The sequence below is a fragment of the Micrasema longulum genome, unplaced genomic scaffold, assembly GCF_059751315.1.
Source record: "Micrasema longulum isolate JH-2025_06_02 unplaced genomic scaffold, ASM5975131v1 h1tg001570l, whole genome shotgun sequence".
In the NCBI taxonomy this organism is placed as follows: Eukaryota; Metazoa; Arthropoda; class Insecta; order Trichoptera; family Brachycentridae; genus Micrasema; species Micrasema longulum.
In genome coordinates, this window is record NW_028278753.1 from 1 (window position 1) to 14,696 (window position 14,696).

General features: G+C 30.7%; 1 long non-coding RNA gene across 3 annotated transcripts in view; it reads right to left on the reverse strand.

Annotated features, from left to right (window-relative positions):
- Nucleotides 1–11,045: 11,045 nt before the first annotated feature.
- LOC148274817 (uncharacterized) overlaps nucleotides 11,046–14,696 on the reverse strand; it is a 152,613-nt gene continuing 148,962 nt past the window's right edge. For all 3 annotated transcript variants that reach the window (XR_015824192.1, XR_015824193.1, XR_015824194.1), the window contains exon 3: nucleotides 11,046–11,752. This is a non-coding gene — a long non-coding RNA (uncharacterized LOC148274817). The remainder of the gene's footprint in view (nucleotides 11,753–14,696) is intronic.

Below are 14,696 nucleotides of genomic sequence, written 5' to 3' on the forward strand. Positions count from 1 at the left end.
TCCTTAGGTCCCGAAGGGTTTAACAAAAACAACAAATCGTCGATTCCGACTTCTTGATGGACAAAAAATAAATGTATTTTTAATGATCCTTTCACAAAACTTCAACAAAAAGCAACCACAACGATTGGGCCTTGCTCATATTTACCATATAGGTGAAAAAAACTCTTCGCTTTTATTAGTTTTCTGCAATATGTATAATCCAAGAGTTAAAATAATATAATCCATTCCTAGAAAACTACTCAAAAATGCTTTATTCCGAGAAAACTACATCTCTTGAAAACTACATCTCAAAAATGCTTGTCGCTAGTAAACTATATCTCAAAAATGAAACCAGAAAAGTATGATCAGCTTTGTAAAAAAATGCTTTATTCCTAGAAAACTACTCCTCAAAAATCCTTTATCTCTAGAAAACTACATCTTAAAATGCTTTATCACTAGAAAACTACTTCTTAAAAATGTTTTTTTCCTAGAAAACTACTCAAAAAAGATTTATCCCTTGAAAACTACATCTCAAAAATGCTTTATTCCCTGAAAAGTGTCATCAGCTTTGCAAAAAATGCTTTATTCCTAGAAAAAAAAAATCTCAATTATGCTTTATTCTTAGAAAACTGCATTTAAAAAATGCTTTATCTCTAGAAAAATACATCTCAAAAATGAATTATCCCGAGAAAACTACATTTCAAAAATGCTTTATCCCTAGAAAACTACATTAAAAAAAATCTTTATTCCTAGCGAACTACATCTTAAATAAGCTTTATCCCTAGAAAACTACTAACGAATATCTTTTGGGGCTTATTTATAAATTGGTAAAAAAACGGACAAAACTTATATTTACACCTAATACATATTATAGCTTGAAAATTTAGATTCAAATAACCTTGTTTAATTGACGGAATTCATATACATATTATTATTACATCAAAATATGTTTTCAGTAGTCTCAGTATCTAAGTAAGATCAAATTAGATCCAAGAAATGACAGATCTTCCGGTTCAGATCATAAATACGTTTTTTGGTAATGGGTCAACGACTCAGAAAACGATTAAGCAAAACAGACCAACTCAACGGTAACTCAATCCCTCATTACGAGCCTCACCAATTTCTTCAAAGCAAAGGTCTTTGACCAATGCAATTCTACCGATCCTAACAAAGACACGCAGACAATGACTCTGACCAGGCGATTTTCTCATAAATATCAAATTATGCAGAGAAGCATGGAATCCGCATTGATTAGCATAACTCCGTGAAACAAAAAAAGACATAAATGTTGCCGCAGACATGCAAAAGTATGTCATGTCATTATAAGGATTACTCTATTCGAAAAGAAATGTCCAGGTCAACCTGCTGAAACATTAACATAATGATATATGGAATTTTTTTGGTGTTCTTGAGAAAAGATTTAGAACTATCAAGTAAAAAGAACGTCCTCTAACAATATTAGTTGAATAACTAATTTTATTTTATCAGAAACAAGCTGAACTCGGCAATACTTTGCTATTGCTAGATTTGATTAAATACTCGTAAATATATATTAAACTAGCGGACCCGACAGACGTTGTCCTGCTCGAACGTTGGCTTGCCTGCTATTACTTTGGAAAAAAAAAATTCATTGATAAGTAGGTACCTAAATACTAGTTTATTATTGAATTCCAGAACTAAAAATTATTAATAATCAAATATTGAATTTAACTAGATACCTAGGTGTCCTAAGTACTTGTTTATGGTTGAATTCTAAAACATAAAATAATTCATTTTCAAATATAGAATTCTTTTTGCAAATGTCAAACTCAGCTCTTCTCACCAACAGGGGTGCACTTTATTCATGAATGCGATTTTCAAAAATGTATTTAATCTCAGTAATATTACTTTAGGATCACCAAAAACCCAGTAAAAAGAAATAAATGGGAAGAAACTACAAGGAATGTAAGGAAATAATCTGATTGGGATCCATAAAAAGCGTATGTTGTTTGTAAACATTCAAAAACAACTTTGTTTTAAACACAAAAAAAAACATCCTTCCATTTTTTGTAAATGCATTCTCGTCGTAAGCAACCCTGGTAGGTTGAAGAAAAAAAGATTTATGCTTCCAACTTTTTTTTACAGATTCGATTGAATTTTAATATCTACGAATACGCGGAGTGCAAGGATCTACATTTCACTGAAAACCGCATGTAAATCAGTTAAGCCGTTTAGGAGAAGTTCAGTGACATCACACGTACACAAGAATTATACATATATAGAAGATTAACACAATCGAAAGTTTTATATCAATTATTGTATTTATTTCAAATTAAAAATACATACATATTATTATTTTTGTGTTTCGGATTTCATAAATTGTGAGGATATGCGGAGACAGGGAAATTTGAAAATTAGGATTTTAAGGAAGTATTCTGATTGGGATCCATAAAAAATGAATGTTGTTTGTAAAAATTCAAAAACAAACTTTTTTTAATGTCCAAAAAAATTACTTTGTTCTATTTTTTTATATGCATTCATGGCAAATGCAGCCCTGGTAAACGATGGAAAAACATTTACGCTCATAACTTTTTTCTACTTAATAAATTGAAAATTTTAAAAACTATAAATATGCTCAAGGCGAAGATCTACATTTCACTGGAAACCGCACGTAAACCGGTCCAGTAGTTATTCAGTCTATAGAGGACACCCATATGAACATTGCCTATTTGGCCAGAACACCCGAGTTGAAAGGTAAAGATGCCATAAAAAACGAAAAAGAAGAAGATTTTATATAATTTAGATTAGATGTAATGTATTTTATTTAAATAGTTAAAAATAATATTTTCTTCTTCATGTTATTTCCTTAATTAATATATGCTATACAGTCTTTTATTTTTGTCCATCCCGCGAAATGATGCGATAGACCCAGCATCCTTAATCTCTTTCGAAAACTCATCAAAGATCTTTAGTCCTTTATTGTACAGATTGTTTTTAGTTGGCTTGATTTTTGATTTAGGAAGCATGAAAAATTCATCTGCCTAGTAGATAGCAATGAATTTAGTTATTACGCTTAATATGACCAAAAATGTACTAGGCACTAGTTTACTTTTTAATTTGTATTTTAATCCTAACGTGTTTCAATTAAGCTTTGTTTTATCGAAAACATGTCTAGGAATAAAAAAATATGTACGAGTAAGTACAGGTAACAATACTTATAGATAAAGACAAAAAATTGGTAACACAAAAAAGGCGTGCCATTCATTTTCTTATTTTTAAAAAATTTATTTATTCATATTTTACTCTTACAAAATATAAACAATAATAAAAATAATGTGACCTCACTGGGGTTACCTGTGTTGAGAACACTTAACAATATACTTTTTTAAAATGATTTTACATATAAGAATAAACAAAGAAGACTAACTTAATAAACAGAGATAATAAACAAAATATTCAGACTGTTTTTAAAATTAGGTGTATAAATACATCTATATTATTTATATTACAAAACGCACAGTGAAAATAGCAAAAACTTAACATAAGCTACACACTTGTGGAGCAGTTGATTCAATATTGGTTTGGGCGAATGAGAAAATCCATTTTACTTCTATCTAGCTACACTATCCATTTTGTATAGCCTTTTTAAACATTTTCTCGTTACTAATTGATTTTAGATAGTGGAAGTAGGTTATAGATTTTAATTGAATTATACTCAAAATCCCTTTATCCGAAAGTGGAATTAGTTTGTATTTGTTTAGATGTATTCACTTAAATTAAGCTGTATAAAGCAACTATTTAAACAATGTAAAAAATAAAATAATAAGTTAATTAAATATTATTGTCTATAACAAGTGAAATAAAAAAAAACACGAAAGAAGGATGAAATGAGTCGAGGATGAATTAAGTAAAGTAGGAATGTAACATCGCATTTTAATCATGAAAATAGTTTAAACAATAAAAAGCAAAAGAAAACAAAACATCTATTCTCTGTTACTCTGAAAACCCGTGCCATCGATTTTAATTACAAATTAAATAATACAAATATGAAATCTGTCGAAACAGTCCGTGATTTAGGTATCCTCTTAGATGAAAAATTAACTTTTAATCGTCACATCGATGGTATTACCGAAAAATCTTTTAGAACACTAGGATTTATACTACGCACAGGCAAACCGTTTCAAAATACCGATACTCTTAAAAAATTATATTTTTCTTATGTTCGTAGTTTACTAGAATTTTCTTCACCTGTCTGGTCTCCTTATTATAAAATTCATTCCTGCAAAATTGAAAGAATTCAAAAAATGTTTATAAAAAATTTAAACCGTAGATTACATCTCAATTTTCCAAATTATCGCCAAGCGTGCGTTTTTCATAATATCCAAACTCTCGCTGATAGACGAACCACAGCTGATATAGTGTTACTCACCAACATAATATCTGATAAAATAGATTCCCCCGAATTGGTTAACCGCATTCATCTTAAGGTACCACAGAGACAAACGCGTTATACACAACTTTTCCACATACCTAAATGCAGAACAAATTCGTCAAAAAACGCTACGATTAACCGTATTATGGATACGTATAACAGGAAATTTAACGAAATAGATATATTTACCAAAAATATTAAATTTATCAAAACTGCCATAGGTAATAAATTGTCTTTGTCCGCATCCTCCTCTCCGTTGCTCTCTATCCCTGAACATATATAAGTTTTATAGTGAGAAGATCATTTAATATAATTATGTATCCCCGTACTGCGGGCCAACTGTTTGTGACACCTGATTTTTATAATCCGAATCATTTCTATTAAACTTATATGTTATTCTTATTTATATATTATGTAGGTGCATATAATATGCATTTGTGTGTTCGTTTTGAAACAACGTTCGCGTATTGTCAATCCTTATTTTATTGTTGTCATTATTTCGTATTTACTGCATTTTGTTATTACCTACTGTATTGTATAGGACTCGTCCCACATTATTCATTCGATGTGTATCAGTTAAATTTAAAAAATAAAATGCTTTTTTTTTTCTTCAGAATACGGTTTTGAAATTTAACATACTTAAAAAAAAAAAAAACAATTTATATAATTTCGTCATTTGAATTTTAACAAAAAGGTTTTTAACTTTTTACTAAGCTCTTTATTGTACCATTTTTAATACAATTTACAAGTTTTAAGCAAATATATTATTTTCATACTTACGCACCCATACAAACGCACCCTCTCCCTCTTTCATTCCCACACGCACATGTATCCTCTCCCTCATTCATTCACGCATACACACTTTCACATACACATGAATACAAACGTCACACAAATACAATTACTAAACTTCTTTTCTTATATATTATGTGTCATTATATTTACAGTGGATTTTTTTAATTGGCTTTAGTATTGTTAAGATTTTTCTAATTATTTTGTTTATGTAATAGCTGTAAAAATCCCAAATAAAATGAAATAAATAAATAAAACAGTTTGTTAAATTTGATAAAAAAAAACAATAATAATATTCCTCGATTAAGTTTGAAGACTGGTTTATAACATTTTTAACATTAATACTTTTAGGATGATAATATTAGGTGTGTATTTTATTTAGAGATAGACAAAATTTGGTTTAGGAATATATTTTAGAAATTCTAGGAAAATATTTTAGAAATTCTTGCACGCAGTAAAAAAGAGCATTTAAATGTTAAGTGAATTTTCTCTGAAAATGAATGAATAACAAATATGAACTGCTTTAAATGACGTCACAAGTTATTCTCAATCAATCTATGATAGTATTGTGATAGATTTTCTGTTTCCGGAAAGCCAACCCACAAATCAGGACAACTGACCGAAGAGAATTAGTAACTCACGCGTGGTGTAATTAAAAAAATATATATATCTTTAATAAATGGTAGCGATGTCCATATGATAAATAAATATAAAAAAATAATAGTTGTTTTGTGTGAAAGTCTTTTAACAAATAAATAATATATAAAAACCTTTGAAGTTGAGGAAGAGAGAATTGCTAAATGAGGGTTGAGCAATTTTCCTTATTTAGAGGGTGACGAAAGAACATTTCGTGAACAACACGACCGGGTTACACAAAACATCAATATTACCATATTATAGACTGATAAATAAATTTTTATTTATTGCAAAAGATTTGTCTCTTTTCACTTATTACTGATGATCTTATGTACAAAAAGTGTTAAGTTTCTGCAATATTTAGTTCATTATATCAATATTTGAACCATCTGGTTTGGTCTACTTCAATCCATGCACAGACGACTTTTATTATTCACTTTGAGCCAACTGCTTAATATATGGAAACTTATTGTCAAAATAAGTCAATAAGAAGATCGTTGACTAATTAAAGCATTAAATTTTAGAAAATCATTAGGATCTGTGTTAACGATATTTTTGCTCTCATTCTTTGAACTATTGTATCTTGAAATAAAATTTGTAAATTTTAGTCATAAGACACGAAATTAATTAGTATTAATAATTATATTTAACTAATTTATAAGATTAACATATTACAACGGAGATGAAAAACATTTTAAAGAAGGTAATATAGAAGTCTAGGCATCAACAGGGCTTATGACCTGTCATTGGCTGGTTTAAGTGGCCACTAACTGCTTCCACTCCCACCAAGTCTACTATATACCATTGTGTCCTACTTTCCTTTATCATAATTTTCTATGTATAAGTATGTCCTTTAAAATGCCCATTGGGCGCATATATAAATAAGTAGAGGCTTGTCATTCATCATTATGAGCCCGTGTTCCAGTTTTTCATTTCTTCTGGCTGATTTATCAACAGGGTTAGGATATTCATTCGCATTCAGTTTTCTGGGTTATTGTACCAAGTGTTAAGGGCACTCATTGCTGACGTTTCAGATCGCATTGCAGCGTTAATCATCAGGATTGATTGATGTTAGTTAAAAAAAAAAATATTTAGGAAATCTCTCTTTGAAAAAATTGGTGCCAATTGGTATAATTCTTATACAATATTTTAAACAATGAAGTTGAGGGTTATAATGAAAGGATGTACATAAACCCGTTTAAATTCCAGACAAATTAATTGTTTTATTTCAATCTTCAAGAATAAGTACTTAGGCAGACTTATTGTTAAAAGTAATATCTTACAGCAAACCAAAAAACAGACTGTTTAAAAGAAAAGTTGATAAAAAATTGTCCTAAAAAATAAAATATGTATCAAATGATACATACATGATTAAACCTAAATTATTTAAAATATCGGTTGTTTTTCAATGGGGAGATAAGGTTTGCGTCCATAAACTTTAAAATGTATATTTTGTTTAAAATATTAAATGATAAGGAATGTGGAATCAGGTAATGAGTTTGAAAGGAGAAAGGAAGAGGAACCAAGAAAGAAAAAGGATAAAAAAATATTTTTTAAAAACAATAAAATGAAGGAAAGTTGTGGTTCTATGGATAGGTACATATTAATGTTTCAGGCGTTTCTTGAAGGAGGCAAGAGAAGATTATTTTTTTATACAAAAAGGTAGCTCATTCCAAAGTCTAGCATCTTGAACAGAAAAGGATTTGCTGAAAAATGATGTGCTATGTCGAGGAATGGAAAGTGTTCTCTCATAAGAAAAGCGATTCAACAAATTTCATAGATTTTAGATTTCGGAATTCTTTTGGGAAAGAAGCATACTATAAATATGCATAAGTTTTGTTAGATGATATTATCATGCGGAATCAAACGTGGAATGGTTTTTCTATTCATTTTAGGCAGTTTGTTAAATTGGCGGTAAAATATATTCTACATGTAAATTTTAATGTAACACTGTATCATGCGCTAAATATTTCGCTTGTGGCACCTAAAAGAATATATATGTACAATAATTTGATTGCGGTTATTTTTCTTTTTTACAGATCCGCTAATAAGTGGAGCATGTGAGCATCACCACACACCGCCAGGAAACCATATTGCTAACGAGCACCCTCGCTTCCTCCCACGTCAATCCCGCGTCCTTTAGTTCCGCCGAACAAAGCCGAAAGATCGTCACCATCAGTCTTCAAGAACGACGGGAGCCCGTAGGTGTGAAGAAGAGGCGATTTAGGTTAGGCATCCGCAGCACGTGCCCAAGCCAGGTCCCCCATCGCACCCTCAAAGTGGTGAACGATTGGTCTGTTGAACAGCCTACCGACAGAGGTGGATCTTTTCCATGATGGGATTGTTAGTTTTAGACTCTTCCTCTCTAACTATGTATCGTAATATGTATTAGCGACTTGTTTGTCTTTGTTTACTGTTGTTTTTATGGACTATATGTTAGACCTTAATGATTTATTGTGCTTTTTTTAAACATGAAACATGCACATGTTAGGTTTTGTTATACGTAACAATCGGCATTTTCTAAAATTTCAACAATCGTAATTTTATTTTGTTCTTTTGTAAGATCACAGCTAGAGTATGCATCTGCAGCTTGGAGTCCCGCTTATTACTGCAACTCATATGATATTGAACGAGAACGAGTACAAAGAAAGTTTTCAAGACACATTCAATTCAAATTAGGTCTACCTGTGTCAGAAGTAAATTATAAATCCCTGATGACTAATTTAAATTTACCATGACTATCAAGCAAGAAGACAGTAAATGACCTCTTGTTTATTGAAAAGTGATTAAATAACATTATTTTACGTGTATTTTACACAAATCTGGATTTCTCCCAAGGGGGAGTAGGTATATATATTTTTTATTAATATCCCTACAGAGATGAGGTAGAATTTTTTTCAAATTCAGGATTATGGATATTCGAGCGTTTACAGGGCCTATGACCTGTCATTGGCTGGGTTAAGTGGCCACTTTACGTACACCGCAAGACAAATAAATTTACGAGTTCTCAAAAAAAACTAAAATTGACATATAATGAATTATTCTTGATATTTAATTAGTTTTTTTTATATTGTTTGACATATGTGATGACTACTCGTTATTTCAAGGTTAAAATAAAAAATCTTACTCATGAATTGTACTTAGAAATTGCCATTATATATCAGGTATCAGATTACCCGAACCTTAGAGACCCATAACGGTTCATTTATGGTCGAGTGTTTGTGATGGAATAATAAAAGACATGTTATTTTTTAATTCATATTTAAGAAGTAGGTTCTTATCGCTTTATTTTAAATAAAAGTATTTTACATTTAAACATATTTATAACACTTAAAAATATTTAGTACTAAGTGAATTCACCTTTATTTTTTATAACATGTAAAATTCTATTATTTAGAGAAGCGTAAAGCGAATCTAAAATTTCTGATGTTATTTCTTCTTCCCAAACTTGAATTAAGTTTTTTTTTAATTCCTCAATGTTTTTTGATTTTTTTTTCCCGACTTTTTTTTTCATAATCGCCCATAAATTTTCTATCGGGTTCAAATCAGGGCTATTCCCGGGCCACGTCAACGATTTTAAGCCAATTTTCTCCTTGAATTCATTGATCTATAAAAAAACAATAAATTATTTATCATGTGGTCACAAAATGCATTTAAAAATATATATATTTGTACTCACAGTGCGGGCTCTATGGCACGGCGCAGAATCGTCCTGAAAAATTGGGTCCGCGGTATACTGCGTAATGTCCTCGATTGTTGGAATAATATGTTTTTTTAACACTTTTTTGTACTGAATGGCATTCATCGTACCCTGTACAAAATTTAGAGGTCCTAAACCGTATGCTGTCATGCACCCCCAAATCATCACGTAGGGTGAATGTTTAACGGTTCGAGTGACGCACGACGGATGATATCTTTCCCCACGTTTTCGTCGAACTATCTTTCTGCCGTCTGGACCAAAAAGGTTGAATTTTGATTCATCAGAGAAAACAACATTTTGCCAATCCTCCAAGGTCCAATTCTGGTGCTCTTTCGCCCAATCCAGTCTAGCCTTCTTCATTTTGTCCGTGAGTAATGGTTTCTTTGCGGGACTCCGTGCTTGGAAACCATGCTCCAACAGCCGCCTGGACACTGTTTTTACTGAAAATGTTGATGTGCTGGTAGACTGCACCTCTGCGTGTATTTCAGGTGCCGTTAAAAATCGATCGCGCATAACAATTTTTTTTATTAAGCGATCATCTCGGGCAGATGTCACGCGCCCCCGTCCGCTTCCTTTTTTCCGTTCTATGGATCCAGTTTCTTGGATTTTTTTAAATAAAAACCTCACTGCACCTTCTGAATACCCAACTCGACGAGATATTTCACAATTAGATATGTTTTCTTGCGACAATGTGATTATTTTGGATTTTATCGCAATCGACATTTGCTTTGCACTTTCCATGATTGTTGTGTTATGTTCACTCAAACGCGGGTAAAACAAGACTGTTGAGACATTTTAAAATGTAAATATTGTAGAAAGGTGACACATAGTGTCCTTAATTTATTAAACAAAAGAAAGAGGTATCGATAAAGGATTTCTTAGAAAAAGGGTTCAGTAAAGTCAAGGGGCGCGGTAGCAGGTAAACTCGTAATTTTTTTTGTCTTGCGGTGTATTTACAACATTCCCCATTCCGCTTATTAGCGAATATCGACACAGGTAACATTTTTTTGATTTTTGTATATATGTTATTAAATGAGAAACCATTCACAAGCGCGTTGGAGCGCCATCTATGTATTGATATTGAAGTTAAGTATTTTTAATTAGCATATTACTTTATTTTTATGTATTTAAGACTCTTCCGAGTTATATAATATATTGCCTAGAACTGTTAACTTCAATAAACTTTCGTATTCCACATAGACCAACAAGACCATTTTTTTTGTTTTACAGCCATCATCCTGGTACTAATTATTCACTGAATTCACAAATTATTCGCATGCAGCGACTTACAAATCAATACAGTGATGATTTAGATTTATTTTATTCCATGTTGCTGATGATCAAGTCCTGTGTTTTGAAATGAAAATATTGAAAATTCAAGGAACGATAAGTTCTTATCTTTTGATTAAATTCTTCACTCTTGTATTTTTAATCATTTTAAAAATTTACTATTGTTAAGTATTAATATTTATATATACCATGATGTAAACTTTTAAACTTTCCTTTTAAAACACTATTATTATTTAATTTTTTTTTAAATGGCTATTTTATTTACTTAACCTTTCTTTTATATAGGTAAATATTAATGTTTGTTGCAGATGTGGTATTTAAAAAAAAAAAAAATTCTGGTAACTATTGTATATATTTTTGATGTTTTTGTTCAATACCACAACAACCAGGCTTGAGAAAAATCACATTTTAAATTTTTGTGTTCTCACCGGGAATCGAACCCGGAACCTTCCGTGCGTGAGTCAAGCGTCTTGACCACTACACCACGGACCACTTACCTCTGTTTTGTATAAATACATTGAACTCCTTAATAAAGATACCAGTCTCGAAGATGTCGCGAAAGCGATGAAACCGGTCACTGGATATTCCAAATTTATGGTAATAAGTAATTTAATAAGTATCACTCGTTTTTTATTTATATTATAAATTACAATGAACTTCCATCAAGAATTTTCACTTACAAACTTAAATGTTTTAAATGTTACTTATAAAATCGAACCACCTAATCTTCTCCCCAGGCACTTACTCTAAAAAATCGAAAGATTGAGGGTCATAATGATTGAATACATACATAATAAAACAATATGTCACTTACTGAGCTTTGTTGCGTCTGTAGAGTTTTATTGTTAGTGTGGTTTAGTTTGGCATCCAAATTGTTTTCTGGTTTGGGACCGTCAACCGCCATGGCTGCTCCCGCAGCCGCACCGTTCATTGCACCACCCTCTCTGCAAACAAAATATATCATAAGTTTCCATTTTTTATAATAGCAACACTAATTATTTGTTTACGGTCTAAGACTCAAACTAGCTGGCCCCCGACGCTAGGTATTTAATGAACTTACACCGTCCCACGTTCCAGCTTTCATTTTTCAAAATTTGTACGTTTATATCGACGTGCGTGTAGCTCACAGTTTGCCTCCGAACTGACCATAGGAACCGACAAATAAATTATTATAATTATTTTTAAATACCACAGCGCGGCATTAATCAAAATTCGCTATCTAAACAGGTGGGTCCAGCGTTTCGAAATATTCCCAAAGTTTGATCGAATTACAGCCAAAATGTAAAAATACTTAAAACAGGTTTAAATGCATTAGGAGTATTATTTTTTTTTTTTTTTCATTTATTGAAAAAATCATTTTAATGTTATTTTATATTAATTCTATTTTTTTATTACTTTTTTTTATTACAAGTTGATTATTTTTATTCATTTTTGTATTGTACTTTAGTTTAATTTTTTTAGGAAGTTTTTATCTTTAATTTTTTTTATTCTTTTATTGTACATAGTATATAAGTTACCTCTGGGTTGTTATATAAAAATTATGTTTGTTTTTGTTTTACATGGTAGAATTGGCTCTGCACTGTTTATCCATTTTACTGGAATAAAATTATCATAAATTATTATTTTTATTATTTTCAAACTTATTTAATTTGGGAACACGATTTTATTTCAAAATGAAATTTCTATAACAGACGCAGGAACATGACAGAAAATGCTGTTTTGGGATTTTTTACGTCAGTTCCCGCATTTTTTCTTATACAATTTTAAATATTTGAAATCATTTTTACCTTAAATATTTACGTAAATATCCAGATAGTATAACAGTTTAATCATGAGTACCTAATATTGCTTCCGTTGGGATAATGCGAAGTAATGTTTTTAATACATGTCAAATATTTTATCCTGTTTAAAAGTATTGTAATTATAATTTACAAATAAGACCAAATGTTCGTAGACTGATACTGATATTAAGATAAAAGGATGCATACTTGGGTACTAGCATTAGTTGTCTGAACTGAACTCTTGTCCGTCTGTGTTGTTCTTGTCCCATAGAAGGGAAATGGTAAATTACAAATCTAAATAGTAGACTAACTCAAGAGAACCACGCGCCGACCATGCTCTAGGACCCGTTTCGTCTGCTTTAAGGTCTGTGAAATTGTTGGACGATTAAGGTCTTTGCATAGGATTGTTTCTATTGTTGGTATTAGGAAAATGGTTTTTGCGAGGAATTCAGTACTATGACGAAAAGTGATTTTGCCTGAGTTCGATAGGGATCATGTTAGGATCTGTGTTAGGATTTTGCCGGTAGTGTCTTGATAATTTGATTTTCCACTGTGATTTGTTATGGATACGTATTGTTTTTCTTCTGTTGATAGAGTGCATGTTGTATAGGGCAAATTATTCTAATGTTTCCCATATGTATTTGGGTTTCGTGTCGTTTGATTGATTTGTTTGTATTACTACGTTCTTCTTCCTTTCCGATGCGGGATCTGGAGCGTGCGGCCGCGGTCTCAATTTGAAACTAACACTGTATTCCTCCACTGTCATACTGGGAAATTAGAAAAAGGTGATTGTGCTGACGATGTGTATTTGATTGATCACAAACTGACAATACTGCAGTGAGGGGTACAATGAAAGTTTTTAAAGTTCATTTGTTTTGTTATTTTAGCGGTTTGATTGTAAAGAAATATTAAATTTTCGCTTAATTAGTTTAAAAAAAAAAATGATATTGACTGAAGAAAGACTCAAGTCTTTATGAAAAGTTTCGGGAAAGGGGTGGATGCTTTCATTGTAATACTGGAATTAAGCTTGAAATAATTTCCAGTATTAGTCTATAAACATTTAATATTCAAAACATTATACATAGTTAAAATTAGAAATTAACTGAATTTAAAAAAAAAAACTGGAACGATATAAAAATACATGCATTAGGTATTTACTTAGTCTTAGGAAATAAGGCTAACTATCTGATTATTGTATCACCTAAAATGGCTCAAAATGTTTTATTGTTTAAATCACGGCTGAAGAAACATCTTATTTATCTTCTTTTATTCCTCTATATTTCCGTTTCATATTGAAGAATAATACTTAATTCATTTAAAGTATGTACATTAATTGCTAGTTCTATTTTTGTCTTGTTATTTTTTTTTCTCGCATACGTTTTTAATCTAAAAATAAAATTGTTGAACGTTTTATTTTATCGGTTGATTGAAAGAAATTATCATTTGGTAATAACCCCAATTTACAAATCTGTACCATCCTCCACGGGAGTAAGATTAAACAAATACAGATAATAATATTGGTAAATTATTGCTCAATAATAAAGTTAAAAAAAAATTATTAAATAATTCAGGTGTTTACCAATTAAAATGCAATTCTTGTCCTTCAGTTTACGTTGGAAGAACATCAAGAAATTTTGATATTCGTGTTAAAGAACAAATGAGGTGTCTTCTCAATAATAATTTCTCCGAATTCACAAATATATTAATTTAAATCATGACTTTAATAAAAATACAGGAGTTAAGATCTTACATACAAGTAATAAAGGGTAAAAAGTAAATAATATGGAAATATTTCACATTAAGAAAGCTTTAAAAAAGAATGTTCCTTTGATCAATAATCAAACAACCTTTGAATATAGTCATTTATACGATGTAACACTGTAATGGTCACCCAAAACCTATTTAGCTCACCCCCTAACTCCATCCCCTCTACCCCTTTTCAACTATTTCTCAAACAACACATAATATTTTCATAATTTAGTCAGTATTAATTAGTCATGTTTGTCCTAATCAGTGCATGTGCTTGTTAAAATGCATGTCATGTTGGTTTTATATTTTTGTGCAACAACTATGGTGAAGGTGTATAGTGGGTTTTGCGTGTTGGTTT